The sequence below is a fragment of the Pristiophorus japonicus genome, chromosome 15 (assembly GCF_044704955.1).
Source record: "Pristiophorus japonicus isolate sPriJap1 chromosome 15, sPriJap1.hap1, whole genome shotgun sequence".
NCBI classification, from domain to species: domain Eukaryota; kingdom Metazoa; phylum Chordata; class Chondrichthyes; family Pristiophoridae; genus Pristiophorus; species Pristiophorus japonicus.
This window is the reverse complement of record NC_091991.1, coordinates 181,784,984-181,805,783: the sequence shown is the minus strand read 5'-3', so window position 1 is coordinate 181,805,783 and position 20,800 is coordinate 181,784,984.

The following is a 20,800-nucleotide window of genomic DNA, read 5'->3' as shown; positions in this document are numbered from 1 at the left end:
CAATACTTCGGTTCTGTCTTCACAAAGGAAGATACAAATAATCTTCCAAATGTACTAGGGGACAGTGGGTCTAGTGAGAATGAGGAACTGAAAGATATCCTTATTAGGTGGGAAATTGTGTTAGGGAAATTGATGGGATTAAAGGCCGATAAATCCCCGGGTCCTGATAGTCTGCATCCCAGAGTACTTAAGGAAGTGGCCCTAGAAATAATAGATGCATTGGTGATCATTTTCCAACAATCTATCAACTCTGGATCAGTTCCTATGGACTGGAGGGTAGCTAATGTAACGCCACTTTTTAAAAATGGAGGGAGAGAGAAAGCGGGTAATTATAGACCGGTTAGCCTGACATCAGTAGTGGGGAAAAAATGTTAGAATCAATCATTAAGGATGAAATAGCAGCCCATTTGGAAAGCAGTGACAGGATCGGACCGAGTCAGCATGGAAATCATGCTTGACAAATCTTCTGGAATTTTTTGAGGATGTAACTAGTAGAGTGGACAAGGGAGAACCAGTGGATGTGGTGTATTTGGACTTTCAAAAGGCTTTTGACAAGGTCCCGCACAAGAGATTGGTGTACAAAATCAAAGCACATGGTATTGGGGGTAATGTACTGACGAGGATAGAGAACTGGTTGGCAGACAGGAAGCAGAGAGTCGGGATAAACGGGTCCTTTTCAGAATGGCAGGCAGTTATTAGTGGGGTGTCGCAGGGCTCAGTGCTGGGACCTCAGCTATTTACAATATACATTAACGATTTGGATGAAGGAATAGAGTGTAATATCTCCAAGTTTGCGGATGACACTAAACTGGGTGGCGGTGTGAGCTGTGAGGAGGACGCTAAGAGGCTGCAGGGTGACTTGGACAGATTAGGTGAGTGGGCAAATACATGGCAGATGCAGTATAATGTGGATAAATGTGAGGTTATCCATTTTGGGGGCAAAAACACGAAGGCAGAATATTATCTGAATGGCGGCAGACTAGAAAAAGGGGAGGTGCAACGAGACCTGGGTGTCATGGTTCATCAGTCACTGAAAGTGGGCATGCAGGTACAGCAGGCGGTAAAGAAATGGTATGTTGGCCTTCATAGCTAGGGGATTTGAGTATAGGAGCAGGGAGGTCTTACTGCAGTTGTACAGGGCCTTGGTGAGGCCTCACCTGGAATATTGTGTTCAGTTTTGGTCTCTTAATCTGAGGAAGGACGTTCTTGCTATTGAGGGAGTGTAGCGAAGGTTCACCAGACTGATTCCCGAGATGGCGGGACTGTCATATGAGGAGAGACTGGATCGACGGGGCCTTTATTTACTGGAGTTTAGAAGGATGAGAGGGGATCTCATAGAAACATATGAGAGGTGAGGCGTGAGTCCGGGGATCGGCAGAGGCCTATAAAAGGCCACGAGAGGCGTCGGGAGTTCGTTGGTGAGGCGTGAGTCCAGGGTCGGAGGCCTATAAAATGCCGCGAGAGGCATCGGGAATCCGTGGTCGCTGAGGCGTGAGTCCGGGGATCAGCAGAGGCCTATAAAAGGCCGCGAGAGGCGAGGCTTGTGCAGCTACAAGGAGAAGGCAAAAAAGAAGTAGAAAGAAACAGAAAGGTGACGTCACAGCCTAGGGGGTAAGTGATTGGCTGGTGATTGGTGAGTATTTTTTCTTTTTCTTTTTTATATCAGTCAGTAACTTCTAACATTGTTGCAGCCAATTTAAGGGTATCTAAGGGTTAAGTCATGGCAGGAGAGCTCGGTCGGGTGTTATGCTCCTCCTGTACCATGTGGGAACTCAGGGACACTTCCGGTGTCCCTGGGCGACTACGTATACGGGAAGTGTATCCGCCTCGAGCTCCTGACGGTCCGCGTTGCGGAATTGGAGCTGAGGGTGGATTCACTCTGGAGCATCCACGATGCTGAAAATGACGTGAGTATCACGTGTAGCGAGTTGGTCTTACCGCAGGAGAAGTGTCCTCAGCCAGATAGGGAATGGAAGACCAGCAGGAAGAGCAGTGCAAGGAAGGTAGTGCAGGGGTCCCCTGCGGTCATCCCCCTGCAAAACAGATACACCACTTTGAGTACTGTTGGGGGGGATGACTCATCAGGGGAGGGCAGCAGCAGCCAAGTTCATGGCACCGTGGCTGGCTCTGCTGCACAGGAGGGCAGGAAAAAGAGTGGGAGCGCGATAGTGATAGGGGATTCAATGGTGAGGGGAATAGATAGGCGTTTCTGCGGCCGCAACCGAGACTCCAGGATGGTATGTTGCCTCCCTGGTGCAAGGGTCAAGGATGTCTCAGAGCGGTGCAGGACATTCTGAAATAGGAGGGAGAACAGCCAGTTGTCGTGGTACACATTGGTACCAACGACATAGGTAAAAAAAGGGATGAGGTCCTACGAAACGAATTTAAGGAGCTAGGAGCTAAATTAAAAAGTAGAACCTCAAAAGTAGTAATCTCGGGATTGCTACCAGTGCCACGTGCTAGTCAGAGTAGGAATCGCAGGATAGCGCAGATGAATACGTGGCTTGAGCAGTGGTGCAGCAGGGAAGGATTCAAATTCCTGGGGCATTGGAACCGGTTCTGGGGGAGGTGGGACCAGTACAAACCGGACGGTCTGCACCTGGGCAGGACCGGAACCAATGTCCTCGGGGGAGTGTTTGCTAGTGCTGTTGGGGAGGAGTTAAACTAATATGGCAGGGGGATGGGAACCAATGCAGGGAGACAAAAAGGAGGCAAAAGCAAAAGACAGAAAGGAGATGAGGAAAAGTGGAGGGCAGAGAAACCCAAGGCAAAGAACAAAAAGGGCCACTGTACAGCAAAATTCTAAAAGGACAAAGGGTGTTAAAAAAACAAGCCTGAAGACTTTGTGTCTTAATGCAAGGAGTATCCGCAATAAGGTGGATGAATTAACTGTGCAAATAGATGTTAACAAATATGATGTGATTGGGATTACGGAGACGTGGCTCCAGGATGATCAGGGCTGGGAACTCAACATCCAGGGGTATTCAACATTCAGGAAGGATAGAATAAAAGGAAAAGGAGGTGGGGTAGCATTGCTGGTTAAAGAGGAGATTAATGCAATAGTTAGGAAAGACATTAGCTTGGATGATGTGGAATCTATATGGGTAGAGCTGCAGAAAACCAAAAGGCAAAAAACGTTAGTGGGAGTTGTGTACAGGCCTCCAAACAGTAGTAGTGATGTTGGGGAGGGCATCAAACAGGAAATTAGGGGTGCATGCAATAAAGGTACAGCAGTTATAATGGGTGACTTTAATATGCACATAGATTGGGCTAGCCAAACTGGAAGCAATACGGTGGAGGAGGATTTCCTGGAGTGCATAAGGGATGGTTTTCTAGACCAATATGTCGAGGAACCAACTAGGGGGGAGGCCATCTTAGACTGGGTGTTGTGTAATGAGAGAGGATTAATTAGCAATCTCATTCTGCGAGGCCCCTTGGGGAAGAGTGACCATAATATGGTGGAATTCTGCATTAGGATGGAGAATGAAACAGTTAATTCAGAGACCATGGTCCAGAACTTAAAGAAGGGTAACTTTGAAGGTATGAGGCGTGAATTGGCTAGGATAGATTGGCGAATGATACTTAAGGGGTTGACTGTGGATGGGCAATGGCAGACATTTAGAGACCGCATGGATGAATTACAACAATTGTACATTCCTGTCTGGCAAAAAAATAAAAAAGGGAAGGTGGCTCAACCGTGGCTATCTAAGGAAATCAGGGATAGTATTAAAGCCAAGGAAGTGGCATACAAATTGGCCAGAAATAGCAGCGAACCCGGGGACTGGGAGAAATTTAGAACTCAGCAGAGGAGGACAAAGGGTTTGATTAGGGCAGGGAAAATGGAGTACGAGAAGAAGCTTGCAGGGAACATTAAGGCGGATTGCAAAAGTTTCTGTAGGTATGTAAAGAGAAAAAGATTAGTAAAGAGAAACGTAGGTCCCCTGCAGTCAGAATCAGGGGAAGTCATAACGGGGAACAAAGAAATGGCAGACCAATTGAACAAGTACTTTGGTTCGGTATTCACTAAGGAGGACACAAACAACCTTCCAGATATAAAAGGGGTCAGAGGGTCTAGTAAGGAGGAGGAACTGAGAGAAATCTTTATTAATCGGGAAATTGTGTTGGGGAAATTGATGGGATTGAAGGCCGATAAATCCCCAGGGCCTGATGGACTGCATCCCAGAGTACTTAAGGAGGTGGCCTTGGAAATAGCAGATGTATTGACAGTTATTTTCCAACATTCCATTGACTCTGGATCAGTTCCTATCGAGTGGAGGGTAGCCAATGTAACCCCACTTTTTAAAAAAGGAGGAAGAGAGAAAACAGGGAATTATAGACCGGTCAGCCTGACATCGGTAGTGGGTAAAATGATGGAATCAATTATTAAGGATGTCATAGTAGCGCATTTGGAAAATGGTGACATGATAGGTCCAAGTCAGCATGGATTTGTGAAAGGGAAATCATGCTTGACAAATCTTCTGGAATTTTTTGAGGATGTTTCCAGTAAAGTGGACAAAGGAAAACCAGTTGATGTGGTATATTTGGACTTTCAGAAGGCTTTCGACAAGGTTCCACACAAGAGATTAATGTGCAAAGTTAGAGCACATGGGATTGGGGGTAGTGTGCTGATGTGGATTGAGAACTGGTTGGCAGACAGGAAGCAAAGAGTAGGAGTAAATGGGTACTTTTCAGAATGGCAGGCAGTGACTAGTGGGGTACCGCAAGGTTCTGTGCTGGGGCCCCAGCTGTTTACATTGTACATTAATGATTTAGACGAGGGGATTAAATGTAGTATCTCCAAATTTGCGGATGACACTAAGTTGGGTGGCAGTGTGAGCTGCGAGGAGGATGCTATGAGGCTGCAGAGTGACTTGGATAGGTTAGGTGAGTGGGCAAATGAATGGCAGATGAAGTATAATGTGGATAAATGTGAGGTTATCCACTTTGGTGGTAAAAACAGAGAGACAGACTATTATCTGAATGGTGACAGATTAGGAAAAGGGAAGGTGCAACGAGACCTGGGTGTCATGGTACATCAGTCATTGAAGGTTGGCATGCAGGTACAGCAGGCGGTTAAGAAAGCAAATGGCATGTTGGCCTTCATAGCGAGGGGATTTGAGTACAGGGGCAGGGAGGTGTTGCTACAGTTGTACAGGGCCTTGGTGAGGCCACACCTGGAGTATTGTGTACAGTTTTGGTCTCCTAACTTGAGGAAGGACATTCTTGCTATTGAGGGAGTGCAGCGAAGGTTCACCAGACTGATTCCCGGGATGGCGGGACTGACCTATCAAGAAAGACTGGATCAACTGGGCTTGTATTCACTGGAATTCAGAAGAATGAGAGGGGACCTCATAGAAACGTTTAAAATTCTGACGGGTTTAGACAGGTTAGATGCAGAAAGAATGTTCCCAATGTTGGGGAAGTCCAGAACCAGGGGTCACAGTCTAAGGATAAGGGGTAAACCATTTTAGGACCGAGATGAGGAGAAACTTCTTCACCCAGAGAGTGGTGAACCTGTGGAATTCTCTACCACAGAAAGTAGTTGAGGGCAGTTCACTAAATATATTCAAAAGGGAGTTAGATGAAGTCCTTACTACTCGGGGGATCAAGGGGTATGGCGAGAAAGCAGGAAGTGGGTACTGAAGTTTCATGTTCAGCCATGAACTCATTGAATGGCGGTGCAGGCTAGAAGGGCTGAATGGCCTGCTCCTGCACCTATTTTCTATGTTTCTATAAGATTCTGACGGGACGGGACAGGTTAGATGCGGGAAGAATGTTCTCGATGTTGGGAAAGTCCAGAACCAGGGGACACAGTCTTAGGATAAGGGGTAGGCCATTTAGGACTGAGATGAGGAGAAGCTTCTTCACTCAGAGTTGTTGACCTGTGGAATTCTCTATCGCAGAGAGTTGTTGATGCCAGTTCACTGGATATATTCAAGAGGGAGTTCGATGTGGCCCTTACGGTTAAGGGGATCAAGGGGTATGGAGAGAAAGCAGGAAAGGGGTACTGAAGGAATGATCAGCCATAATCTTATTGAATGGCGGTGCAGGCTCGACGGGCCGAATGGCCCTACTCCTGCACCTATTTTCTGTGTTTCTAAGTCGCTGGAGATATATCACCAACGATGTCTCTGCAAGATACTGCGGATCCCCTGGGAGGACAGACGCACCAACATCAGTGTCCTCAACCAGGCTAACATCCCCAGTATTGAAGCACTGACCACACTCGATCAGCTTTGCTGGGCAGGCCACTTAGTTCGCATGCCAAATACGAGACTCCCTAAGCAAATGCTTTATGTGGAGCTCCGTCATGGTAAACGAGCCAAAGGTGGCCAGCAGAAGCGTTACAAGGACACCCTCAAAGCCTCCCTGGTAAAGTGCGACATCACCACTGACACCTCGGAGACCCTGGCCGAAGACCGCCTGAGGTGGAGAAAGTGCATCCGGGAGGGCATTGAGTTCCTCGAGTCTCAACGCAAAGAGGTCAAGCGCAGGCAGCGGAAGGAGCGCGCGGCAAACCAGCCCCACCCACCCCTTCCCTCGACGAATGTCTGTCCCACCTGTAACAGGGTCTGTGGATCTCATATCGGGCTGTTGAGCCATCACAGAACTCACTTTGGTTGTGGAAGCAAGTCTTCCTCGACTCCGAGGGACTGCCTATGATGATGATTAACTTAGTAAAGTGCCACAGCAGCCTAATCAGACAAAATTTCACACCGAGCCAAATATTGTGAAGGTGCTCCCACAGGCTGTTAGATAGACTTAAAAAGAAAGACTTCAATTTCTATAGCGCCTTTCACGACCACCGGACGTCTCAAAGCGTATTACAGCCAATGAAGTACTTTAGAAGTGTAGTCACTGATGTAATGGAACCGCTGGTAAGGATCATGTCATTGTGAAGCAGGCGAAGGATGTTGACAAACCTTTGGGGGCATCCGAAATGGAGGAGGACGCTCCATAAGACCTCACGGTTGACAGTGTCAAAGGCCTTTGTAAGATTGAAAAAGGCCATGTATAAGGGCTGGCGCTGCTCCTGCATTTTGCCTGCAGCTGTCTGCTGCGAAGATGATGTCCGTTGTGCCCCATAGGGGACGAAATCCACACTGTGATTCCGGGAGGAGTTCCTCGGCCACAGGGTGAAGACGGTTGAGGAGAACTCTAGCGACAACCTTCCCAGTGGCTGATAGCAAGGAGGTTGCCACAGTCGGACTTGTCCCCCTTTTTAAAGGTGGGCAGCGGAAACGTTACAAGGACACCCTCAAAGCCACCCTGGTAAAGTGCGACATCACCACTGACACATGGGAGTCCCTGGCCGAAGACCGCCCCAGGTGGAGAAAATGCATCCGGGAGGGCATTGACCTCTTCGAATCTCAACGCCGCGAGCGTGAAGAGGTCAAGCGCAGGCAGCGGAAGGAGCGTGTGGTAAATCAGTCCCACCCACCCCTTCCACCGACGAATATCTGTCCCACCTGTGACAGGGTCTGTGGCTCTCGTATTGGACTGTTCACCCACCAAAGGACTCACTTTAGGAGTGGAAGCAAGTCCTCCTCGATTCCGAGGGACTGTCTATGATGATGATGACTGTTGTAATGTAGGAAACGTGGCAGCCAATTTGCACACAGCAAGCTCCCACAAACAGCAATGTGATAATGATCAGATAATCTGTTTTTATGAAATTGGTTGAGTGATAAATATTGGCCCCAGTACACCAGGGATAAGAACATAAAACAAAAGAATTAGGAGCAGGAGTCGGCCATTCGACCCATCGAGCTTGCTCCACCATTCAATACGATTATGACAGATCATTAACCTGAACTCCACTTTCCTGCAATGTGTCCATATCCCTTGATTCCCTTAATATCCAAAAATCTATCAATCTCCGCCTTGAATATACAAGTGACTGAGCCTCCCTCTGGGACAGAGAATTCCAAAGATTGACATCCCTCTGAGTGAAGAAGTTTCTCCTCATCTCAGTCCTAAATGGCCAATCCCTTATTCCAAGACTGTGACCTCTTATTCCGAGGCTGTGACCCCTGGTTATAGACTCCCCAGCCAAAGGAAACATTCTCCCTGTATCTACCCTGTCAAGCCCTGTAAAAAATGTTGTATGTTTCAATGAGATCACTTCTCATTCTTCGACACACTAGATAATACCGGCTTAGTCTACTCAATCACTCCTCATAGGGCAATCCCCGCATCCCAGAATCAGTCTGGTGAACCTTCGTTGCACTCCCTCAATGGCAAGGTAAGGATATCAAAACAGTACACAATATCCCAGGTGCGGTCTCACCACAGCCCTATATAATTGTGCCAGTGCAGCCTTCGGCCACCTGAGGAAAAGAATGAAGACCAGGCCCTCAAAACTGTCACCAAGCTCATGGTCTACAGGGCTGTAGTAATATCCGCCCTCCTGTATGGCTCAGAAACATGGACCATGTACAGGAGACACCTCAAGTCGCTGGAGAAATACCACCAACGATGTCTCTGCAAGATCCTACAAATCCCCTGGGAGGACAGACGCACCAACATTAGTGTCCTCGACCAGGCTAACATCCCCAGCATTGAAGCACTGACCACACTTGATCAGCTCCGCTGGGCAGGCCACGTAGTTTGCATGCCAGACATGAGACTCCCAAAGCAAGCGCTCTACTCGGAACTCCTTCACGGCAAACGAGCCAAAGGTGGGCAGCGGAAACATTTCAAGGACACCCTCAAAGCCTCCCTGATAAAGTGCAACATCCCCACCGACACCTGGTAGTCCCTGGCCAAAGACCGCCCTAAGTGGAGGAAGTGCATCCAGGAAGGCGCAGAGCACCTCGAGTCTCATCGCCGAGAGCATGCAGAAACCAAGCGCAGGCAGCGGAAGGAGCATGCGGCAAACCTGTCCCATCCTCCCCTTCCCTCAACCACTGTCTGTCACAGTCTGTGGCTCTCGTATTGGACTGTTCAGCCACCTACAAACTCATGTTAACAGTGGAAGCAAGTCTTCCTCGATTCTGAGGGAAGATGATGATATAATTGCAGTAAGACGTCTTTACTCTTATACTCAAATCCTCTTGTAATAAAGGCCAACTTACCATTTCCTTTCTTAATCACTTGCTGTACCTGCATGTTAACTTTCAGTGATTGGTGTACAAGGACACCCAGGTCCCTCTGAACACCAACATTTCCCAATCTCTCATCATTTAAAAAATACTCTGCTTTTCTATTTTTCCGACCAAAGTGGATAACGTCACATTTCTCCACATTATATTCCATTTGCCATGTTCTTGCCCAGTCACTCAGTCTGTCTATATCCCCTTGAAGCCTCTTTGCATCCTCCTCACAACTTACATTCCCACCTAGCTTTGTATCACCAGCAAACTTGGATATATTACATTTGGTCCCTTTATCCAAATCAGTGATACAGATTGTGAATAGCTGGGGCCCAAGCACCGATCCTTGCGGCACCCCATTCTGCCAACCCGAAAATGACTCGTTTATTCCTGCTCTCTGTTTTCTGTCCGTTAATCAATCCTCAATCCATGCTAGTACATTACCCCCAATCCCATGAGCCTTAATTTTGTTCAAAAACCGCTTGTGTGGCACCTTATCGAATGCCTTCTGTAAATCCACATACACCACATCCACTGGTTCCCCCTTATCTATTCTACTAGTTACAAGCTTTAAAATCTCTAACAGATTTGTCAAACCTCGCTGCCAATTCTCCACCTCACAGTCAACAAGCTCCCCGTTGGAGTGGAATGAAACTACAGAACCAGTGGGAAGCTGTTTAACCTTCGCCGCCTCCAGGCCAGATCCAAGATCACCCCAATCTCTGTCGTCGAGCTACAGTACGCGGACAACGCCTGTGTCTGTGCACACACAGAGGCTGAACTCCAGGATATAGTTGACATATTTACTGAGGCCTAATGCTAAGACAAAGGTCCTCCACCAACCTGTCTACGCCGCACAGCACTGCCCCCCAGTCATCAAGATCCACGGCGTGGCCCGGGACAACGTAGACCATTTCCCATACCTCAGGAGCCTCTTATCAACAAGAGCAGTCATTGATGCGGAGATTCAACACTGCTTCCAGTGCGCCAGTGCAGCCTTCGGTTGCCTGAGCACAAGTGTGTTCGAAGACCAGGCCCTCAAATCTACCACCAAGCTCATGGTCTACAGGGCTGTAGTAATACCCACCCTTCTGTATGGATCAGAGGCATGGACCATGTACAGTAGACACCAAGTCGCTGGAGATATATCACCAACGATGTCTCCGCAAGATCCTACAAATCCCTTTTTGACTTTGCCCAGTCCTATTATTATTTTCTAAGTGCCCTGTTACCACGTCCTTAATAATAGATTCTAGCATTTTCCCTCCTACTGATGTCAGGCTAACTAGTCTGTAGTTCCCCGTTTTCTCTCTCTCTCCTTAGATAGCGGGGTTACATTAGCTACCTTCCAATCTGCGGAAACTGTTCTAGAATCTATGGAATTTTGGATAATCTCCCTACTCTTCTTTGAAATAATGCCATGGGATCTTGTACGTCCACCTGAGCGAGTAGACAGGGCCTTGGTTTAATGTTTCATCTGAAAGACGGCCCCTCCAACAATGCAGCGCTCCCTCAGCCTAGATTTTTGTGCTCAAGTCCCTGGAGTGGATTTGAACCCACAACCTCCTGACTCAGAGGCAAGAGTGCTACCCACTGAGCCACAGCTGATGCTGTTAGGGAGGGAGTTTCATGATATTGAGCCAGTGACAATGAAGAAATGGCCGATATATTTCCAAGTTCAGGGGATTACTCCCAGGGCCACGTGCTAGTGAGTACAGAAATAGGAGGATAGAGCAGATAAATACATGGCTGGAGAGATGATGCAGGAGGGAGGGCTGCAGATTCCTGAGACATTGGGATTATTTCTGGGGGAGGTGGGACCTGTACAAGCCGGACGGGTTGCACTTCAACAGAGCTGGGACCAATATCCTCGCAGGGGCGGTTGCTAGTGTTGTTAGGGAGGGTTTATAAGAACATAAGAATTAGGAACAGGAGTTGGCCATCTAGCCCCTCGAGCCTGCTCCGCCATTCAACAAGATCATGGCTGATCTGGCCGTGGACTCAGCTCCATTTACCCGCCCGCTCCCCATAACCCTTAATTCCCTCATTGGTTAAAAATCTATCTATCTGTGATTTGAATACATTCAATGAGCTAGCCTCAACTGTTTCATTGGGCAGAGAATTCCACACGTTCATAACCCTCTGGGAGAAGAAATTCCTTCTAGCTTGGCAGAGGGATGGGAACCTGAGAGTAGATTCAGAAGGGAGAGAAGAAAAATGCAAATGGAAGGCAGAAAATTAGTAAGCGAGTTTGGAAGGCAGAGAAAACAAAGGCTAGAAAATAGACAATAAGGGAGTTTGGCAGTGCTAAATGGTATATACTTCAATGCAAGGTGTTATATATGTAAACTTGTATTTACTCTGTACAACCACCAGAGGGCTCATCCCCTGGAGTCCCAAGGGATCCCATAATCCCTTGGGAGCACAGGTATTTAAGGAGGCTTCACAGGTTGGAAAGACACTCTGGAGACCTGCAATAAAAGACGAAGGTCACACTTTACTTTGAGCTCACAGTGTTCAGTCTGACTCTTTCTCCATACATAACAACTGGCGACGAGATACAGATAGCGAAGCCAACGATGCAGAGAACAGTGGGCATCCTGGAGAAATTCTCGGAGGGAGATGATTGGGAAACTTTTGTGGAATGACTCGACCAATGAGCCAATGAGCTAGATGGGGAAGAGAGCACTGCCAAATGTAGAGCGATCCTCCTCACCGTCTGTGGGGCACCAACGTATGGCCTCATGAAGAATCTGCTCACTCCAGCAAAACCCACAGCGATATCGTACGACGATTTGTGTACACTGGTCCGAGAGTATTTGAACTCGAAGGAAAGTGTTCTGATGGCGAGGTACCGGTTCTGCACCTACAAACGGTCTGAAGGCCAGGAAGTGGCGAGTTATGTCGCCGAGCTAAGACGCCTTGCAGGACATTGCGAATTTGAAGGAAGTTTGGAGCACATGCTCAGAGACCTTTTCGTACTTGGCATTGGCCACGAAACCATACTTCGCAAACTATAGACTGTAGAGACCCCAACCTTGAGTAAGGCCATAGTGATAGCCCAGGTTTTCATTGCCACCAGTGACAATATGAAGCAAATCTCTCAGCAAACAAGTGCTGCTACAAGTACTGTGAACAAAGTGATGTTGTTTTTGAATCGTAACATACAGGGCAGGTCACACATACCTGCAGCTACACGTCCGCAGATGTCTCAGAGTCCACCATCAAGGGTGATGAATGCAAGGCCATTAACACCTTGTTGGCGCTGCGGGAGGGAATCATCATTTCCACTCATGCCGATTCAAAGAGTACATTTGCAAGGGCTATGGAACAATGGGACACCTCCGAGTGTGCAGGCAAGGTGCAAAGCCTGTTAACCACCATGTTGCAGAGGAGGAAAGATCCACAGAGGATCACGATGAACCAGAGCCTCAGATCAAGGAGGCAGAGGTACATGGGGTGCAAACATTCACCACGAATTGTCCCCCGATAATGCTGAATGTTGAACTAAATGGACTCCCGGTGTCAATGGAGCTGGACACGGGCGTGAGCCAGTCCATCATGGGCAAAAAGACTTTCGAAAGGTTGTGGTGCAACAGGGCCTCAAGACCAGTCTTAACTCCAGTTCGCACAAAACTAAGAACTTACACGACCTGATACCTGTAATCGGCAGTGCTACCGTAAAGGTCTCCTACGATGGAGCTGTGCACAAGCTACTACTCTGAATGGTACCGGGTGATGATCCCACGTTACTCGGCAGGAGCTGGCTAGGAAAGATACGCTGGAACTGGGACGACATCCGAGCGCTATCGCCCACTGACGCCACTTTGTGTGCCCAGGTCTTCAACAAATTTCCTTCGCTGTTCGAACCAGGCATCGGGAAATTCCAAGGAGGAAAAGTGCAGATCCACCTAATTCCGGGGGTGTGACCCATCCATCACAAGGCGAGAGCAGTACTGTACATGATGAGAGAAAGGGTAGAGATGAGCTAGACTGGCTGCAAAGAGAGGACATCATTTCACCGATCAAGTTCAACGAGTGGGCCAGCCCTCAAGGGAGATGGCACCGTCAGAATCTGTGGCGATTACAAAGTAACTATCAATCGTTTCTCCCTGCAGGACCAATATCCATTACCAAAGACTGACGACCTCTTTGCAACACTGGCGGGAGGAAAGATGCTCACAAAGCTGGATCTGATTTCAGCCGACATGACACAGGAACTGGAGGAATCATCGAAGGCCCTCACCTGCATCAACACGCACAAAGGTCTTTTTGTTTATAACAGATGCCCGTTTGGAATCCGATCAGCGGCGGCGATATTCCAGAGAAACATGGAAAGCTTACTGAAGTCGGTCCCGCACACCGTGATTTTCCAGGACAACATCTTGGTCACAGGTCGGAACACAGTCGAGCACCTGCAGAACCTGGAGGAGATTCTTAGTCGACTCAACCGCGTGGGGCTCAGGTTAAAACGCTCGAAGTGCATTTTCCTGGCGCCTGAAGTGAGTTCTTGGGAAGGAGGATTGCGGCGGACGGCATCAGGCCACCAACGTGAAGACGGAGGCAATCGAGAACTCACCGAGGCCACAGAACGTGACGGAGCTGCAGTCGTTTCTGGGACTCTTGAACTACTTTGGTAACTTCTTACCGGATCTCAACATACTATTAGACTCACTGCATGTCTTACTATGAAAAGGGGGCGAATGGTTTGGGGCAAAGCCAAGAAAATGCCTTTGTAAAATCGAGAAAATTATTATGCTCAAACAAATTGCTTGTGTTGTATGATCCATGTAAGCATTTGGTACTAGCATGTGATGCATTGTCATATGGCGTCGGGTGTGTATTGCAACAAGCTAATGATTTCGGGAAACTGCAACCGGTTGCCTATGCATCTAGGAGTCTGTCTAAGGCTGAGAGAGCCTACAGTATGATTGAGAAAGAAGCGTAGTGTGTGTTTATGGGGTAAAGAAAATGCATCAATACCTGTTTGGCAAAAATTCGAATTGGAAACGGACCATAAGTCACTTATATCGCTGTTCTCCGAGAGTAAAGGGATAAATACCAACGCATCGGCCCACATCCGGAGATGGGCGCTCACATTGTCCACATACAACTACACCATCCGCCACAGGCCAGGCACAGAAAACTGCGCCGATGCTCTCAGTAGACTGCCATTGCCCACCACGGGGGTGGAAATGGTGCAGCCCGCAGATCTAGCCATGGTTATGGAAGCATTAGAGAGTGAGCAATCACCCATCACTGCCCGGCAGATCAAAACCTGGACAAGTCAGGACCCCTTATTATCTCTAGTCAAAAGCTGTGTGCTTCACGGGAGCTGGTCCAGTGTCCCAGTGGAAATGCAGGAAGAGACAAAGCCGTTCCAGCAGCACAAAGATGAAATGTCTATACAGGCAGACTGCCTTCTGTGGGGCAATCGAGTAGTGGTCCCCAAGAAGGGCAGAGACACCTTCATCAATGACCTCCACAGTACCCACCCAGGCATCGTAATGATGAAAGCGATAGCCAGATCCCATGTGTGGTGGCCCGGTATCGATGTGGACTTAGAGTCCAACATTCACAGATATAATGCATGCACGCAGTTAAGCAATGTAACCAGGGAGGCGCCACTAAGTTTATGGTCTTGGCCCTCCAAACCGTGGTCTAGGGTACACGTCGACTATGCAGGCCCGTTCTTGGGTAAAATGTTCCTTGTGGTTGTAGATGCGTACTCCAAGTGGATTGAATGTGAGATAATGTCGGCTAGCACGTCCGCTGCCACCACTGAAAGCCTGCGGGCCATGTTTGCTACTCACGGCTTACCCGATGTCCTGGTGAACGACAACGGGCCATGTTTTACCAGTGCTGAGTTCAAAGAATTCATGACCCTTAACGGGATCAAACATGTCACATCTGCCCCGTTTAAACCAGCGTCCAATGGTCAGGCAGAGAGAGCAGTGCAAACCATCAAGCAAGGCTTGAAGAGGGTAACTGAAGGATCACTGCAGACTCGCCTATCCCGAATCCTGCTTAGCTACCGCACGAGACCCCACTCACTCACTGGGATCCCACCTGCTGAACTACTCATGAAAAGAGTACTTAAGACAAGGCTCTCGTTAGTCTACCCTGATCTACATGAACAGGTAGAAAGCAGGCGGCTTCAACAAAGTGTATACCATGATAGCGCAAATGTGTCACACGAGATTGAAGTTAATGATCCTGTATTTGTATTAAATTATGGACAAGGTCCCAAGTGGCTTCCCGGCACTGTCGTGGCCAAAGAGGGGAGCAGGGTGTTTCGGGTCAAACTTCAAATGGACTCATTCACCAGAAACACTTGGACCAAATCAAACTCCGATTCACGGACTATCCTGAGCAACCCACCTTGGACCCTAACTTTTTTGATCCCCCAACACACACACCAGTGGCAACCGGCACCACGGTTGACCACGAAGCAGAACCCATCATCCACAGCAGCCCAGCAGGGCCCAACACACCAGGCAGCCCAGCAAGGCCAGCTGCACAGCAGCCCAGCGAGGGCCCAACAAATGATTCAACAACACCAGCTTTCACACCGAGACAATCAACCAGGGCAAGAAGGGCCCCAGATCGACTCATATTGTAAATAGTTACACTATTGACTTTGGGGAGGGGGCTGGGGGGAGTGCTGTTATATATGTGGACTTGTATTTACTCTGTACAGCCACCAGAGGGCTCATCCCGTGGAGTCACAGGGGATCCCATAATCCCTTGGAAGCACAGGTATTTAAGGAGGCTTCACAGGTTGGAGAGGCACTCTGGAGACCTGCAATAAAAGACTAAGGTCACACTTTACTTTGAGCTCACAGTGTTCAGTCTGACTCTTTCTCCATACACAACACAAGGAGTATAGGGAATAAGGCAGATGAGCTAAGAGCACAGATTGACACTTGGGAGTACGATATTATAGCTATTACTGAGACATGGCTGAAAGAAGGGCAGCTATGGCAGCTCAACATTCCTGGTTACAGGGTTTTCAGACGAGATAGAGAGGGGGTAAAAAAGGAGAGGGGAGTCGTAATACTGATTAAAGAAACAATTACAATTGTGAGGAGGGATAATATGTTAGAAGAATTATCAAATGAGGCCGAATGGGTTGAACTGAAGAACAAAAAAGGGGCAATCACACTGCTGGGAGTGTACTATAGAGCCCCAAACAGTCAGAGGCAGATAGAGGGACAAATATGAAGGCAAATTTCTGAGAAGTGCAAAAACAATAGGGCAGTAATAGGGGATTTCAACTACCCTAATATTAACTGGGATAGAATTCGTGTGAAAGGTGTGGAGGGAGCAGAATTCTTAAAATGCATTCAGGAGAACGTTTTTAGTCATTGCGTAGCAAGCCGAACAAGAGAGGGACAGTTCTAGATGTAGTTTTATGGAATGAAGCTGGGCAGGTGGAAGGGGTATCAGTGGGAGAGAATTTTGGTGCTAGTGATCATAATTCAGTTAGATTTAGGGCAGTTATGGAAAAGGACATAGATAAACCAGGTATAAAAGTTCTCCATTGGGGAAAAGCTAACTTTGTTAAGCTGAGAGGTGATTTAGCCAAAGTGGGCTGGAAACAGCTAATGGAAGGTAAATCAGTGTCAGAGCAGTGGGAGGCATTCAAGGAGGCGATCCGGAGGGTTCAGAGCAAGTACGTGCCCTTAAAGAAAAAGGGTGGAAATAACAAATCTAGAGCCCCCTGGATGTCAAGGGGCATACTGGGTAGGATAAAGAAAAAAAGGGAGGCTTGTGGAGAAGGGAGGCTTGTGGAGATACTGAGGGCTAAATACTGCAGAAACCCTAGAGGAGTGTAGAAAGTCCAGGGGTGAAATTGAAAAGGGAACTAAGGAAGCAAAGAGAGAGCATGAAAAAATATTGACAAGTAAAATCAAGGAAATCCTAAAGCTGTTTTATAAATACATTAAGAGCAAGAGGATAACTAAAGAAAGAGTAAGCCTATTAGAGACCATAAAGGTGATCTGTGTGTGGAGGCGGAAGATGTGGGTATGGTTCTTAATGAATACTTTGCATCTGTTTTCACAAAAGAGAGGGGTGATGCAGACATTGCAATCAGGCAGGAGGAGTGTGAAATATTCGATGAAATAAACACAGTGAGAGAGGAAGTATTAAGGGGTTTAGCATCTTTGAAAGTGGATAAATCCCCAGGCCCGGATGAAATGTATCCCAGGCTGCTAAGAGAAGCAAAAGAGGAAATAGCAGAGGCTCTGACCATCATTTTCCAATCCTCTTTGGCTACAGGTATGGTGCCAGAGGACTGGAGGACGGCTAATGATGTACCTTTGTTTAAAAAGGGAGAAAGGGATAGACCGAGTAATTACAGGCCAGTCAGCCTAACCTCGCTGGCGGGAAAATTATTGGAAAAATTCCTGAGGGACAGGATACATTTTCATTTAGAAAGACACGGATTAATCAAGGACAGTCAGCATGGATTTGATAATGGAAGGTCAGGTCTAGCGAACTTGATTGAATTTTTTGAGAAGGTAACCAGGAGGGTCGATGAGGGCAGTACGTACGATGTAGTGTATATGGATCTTAGCAAGGCTTTTGATAAGGTCCCACATGGCAGACTGGTCACAAAAGTAAAAGCCCATGGGATCCAGGGCAAAGTGGCAAGTTGGATCCAAAATTGGCTCAGAGGCAGGAAGCAAAGGATAATGGTTGATAGGTATTTTTGTGACTGGAAGGATGTTTCCAGTGGGGTTCCGCAGGGCTCAGTACTGGGTCCCTTGCTTTTTTGTGGTATACATCAATGATTTGGACTTGAATGTAGGGGGTATGATTAAGAAGTTTGCAGATGATACAAAAATTGGCCGTGTGGTTGATAATGAAAAAGAAAGCTGTAGACTGCAGGAAGATATCAATGTACTGGTCAGGTGGGCAGAACAGGGGCAAATGGAATTCAATCCGGAGAAGTGTGAGGTAATGCACTTGGGGAGGTCTACCAAGGCAAGGGAATACACATTAAATGGTAGGTCACTGAGAAATGTAGAGGGACAAAGGGACCTTGGAGTGCATGTCCACAGATCCCTGAAGGTAGCAGGCCAGGTAGATAAGGTGGTTAAGAAGGCATTCGGGATACTTGCCTTTATTAATCAATGCATACAATATAAGAGCAGGGAGGTTATGCTTGAACTGTATAAAACACTGGTTAGGCCACAGCTAGAGTAATGTGCGCAGTTCAGGACACCACATTACACAAAAGATGTGATTGCATTAGAGGGTGCAGGGGAGATTTACGAGGCTGTTGCCTGGACTGGAGAATTTTAGCTATGAGGAAGGATAGGATGGGGTTGTTTTCTTTGGAACAGAGTAGGCTGAGGGGAGACCTGATTGAGATGTATAAAATTATGAGGGACCTGGATAGAGTGGATAGGAAGGACCTTTTTCTCTCAGAAGAGGGGTCAATAACCAGTTGGCTTAGATTTAAAGTAATTGGTAGGAGATTTAGAAGATATTTGAGAAGAAATGTTTTCACCCAGAGGGTGGTGGGGGTCTGGAACTCACTGCCTGAAAGGTTGGTAGAGGCAGAAACCCTGATAAAAAGTACTTGGATGTGCACTTGAAGTGCAGTAACCTACAGGGCTACGGACCTAGTGCTGGAAAGTGGGATTAAACTGGATAGCTCTTTGTCGGCCGGCACGGATTCAATAGGCCGAATGGCCTCTTTCCATGCTGTAAATTTCTGTGATTCTATGATTTAATAATATGAGATAAAGTCAGACCCGGCAGAAACTGTCACTGCTCCCTGGCCGGCCACACCACAGTTGCCACCATCTGCGTGCGACCAGCAGGTGGTGATTGGATCCTTCCCTCTGCCTTCACTGTCTGTAATAACCCAGGCACTAACAACTGTGTTGGATGGTGGGGGCAGATTGTGGAGGACCTTTGTCTTATGGATGTTTATTGTAAGGCCGATACTCTCGTACGCCTTGGTGAAGGTGTTGACGATGGCTTGGAGTTCGGCCTCCGAATGTGCACAGATGCAAGCATCGTCTGCGTACTGCAATTCAATGATGGAGGATGGGATGACCTTGGATCTGGCCTGGAGGCGATGGAGGTTGAACAGATTCCCGTTTGCCCTGTAATTTAGCTCCACTCCAGCAGGGAGCTTGCTGAGGGTGAGATGGAGCATTGCAATAAGGAAGATCGAGAAGAGCGTTGGTGCGATGACACAGCCTTGCTTGACCCCGGTCCGAACGTGGAATGGGTCTGTGGTGGAGCCGTTGGTCAGGATCACGGCTTGTATGTTATCGTGGAGCAGGCGGAGGATGGTGACAAACTTTTGAGAGCAGCCAAATCTGAGGAGGACGCTCCATAGTCCCTCGCGGTTGACAGTGTCGAAGGCCTTTGTGAGGTCGAAGAAGGCCATGTACAAGGGTTGGTGCTGTTCCCTGCATTTCTCTTGTATTTGCCGCGTGGAGAAGATCATGTCCATTGTGCCCCTTAGTGGGCGGAATCCACGTTGCGACTATTCAGCCACAGGGAGAAGGCGAGTGAGGAGGATTCTTGCGATGACTTTCCCGGTGGCCGTCAGCAGGGAGACTACTCTGTAGTTGCCACAGTCGGTCTTGTCACTGGTAATGAAAATCCACGACGAGGCCTTTTACAATGTGGACCATTGTCCATACCTCGAGAGCCTACAGACAACAAGGGCAGTCGTTGACAACGAGGCCCAACACTGCCTTCAGTGCACCACTGCAGCCTTCAGTCGCCTGAGGAAGATAATGTTTGCAGACCAGAACCTCAAACCCAGCTCATGGTCTACAGAGCAGTAGTGATACCCGCCCTCCTATATGGCTCTGAGACATGGACTAGGTACAGCAGGCACCTCAAAACACTGGAGAAATACCACCAATGCTGCTTCCGCAAGATCCTGCAAATCCATTGGCAGGATAGGTACACCAACATCAGCCAACATCCCCAGCATCGAAGTACTGACCACGCTCGATCAGCTCCATTGGACAGGCCACATCGTCCACATGCTTGACACGAGACAACCAAAACAAGCGCTCCACTCGGAGCTTCAAACACGGCAAGCGAGCCCTAGGTGGGCAGAGGAAACGCTTCAAGGACACCCTCAAAACCTCCTTGAAAAAGTGCAACATCCCCACTGGCACCTGGGAGTCCCTGGCCAAAGACCACCCAAAGTGGAGGAAAAGCATCTGGGAAGGCGTGAAACACCTTGAGTCTCTTCGCCGAGAGCAAGCGGAAGCCAAGCGTCGACAGTGGAAGAATCGCACAGTAACCCAGGCCCCCCACCCACCTGCTACTTCAACCACCATCTGTCCCACCTGTGACAGAGACTGTGGGTCCCACATTGGACTCTTCAGTCACCTGAGAACTCATTTTTAGTGTGGAAGCAAGTCTTCCTCGACTCCGAGGAACTGCCTAAGAGAGAAACTAACAACTACAACAACTAGCACTTATATAGCACCTTTAATGTAGTAAAACTTCCCAAGGTGCTTCACAGGAGTGATTATCAAACAAAATTTGACACAAAGCAATATAAGGAGAAATTAGGGCCAGTGACCAAAAGCTTGGTCAAAGAGGTCGGTTTAAGGAGCGTCTTAAAGGAGGAGGGAGAGAGGCGGAGAGGTTTAAGGAGAGAGTTCCAGAGCTTGGGGCCCAGGCAGCTGAAGGCACGGTCGCCAATGGTGGAG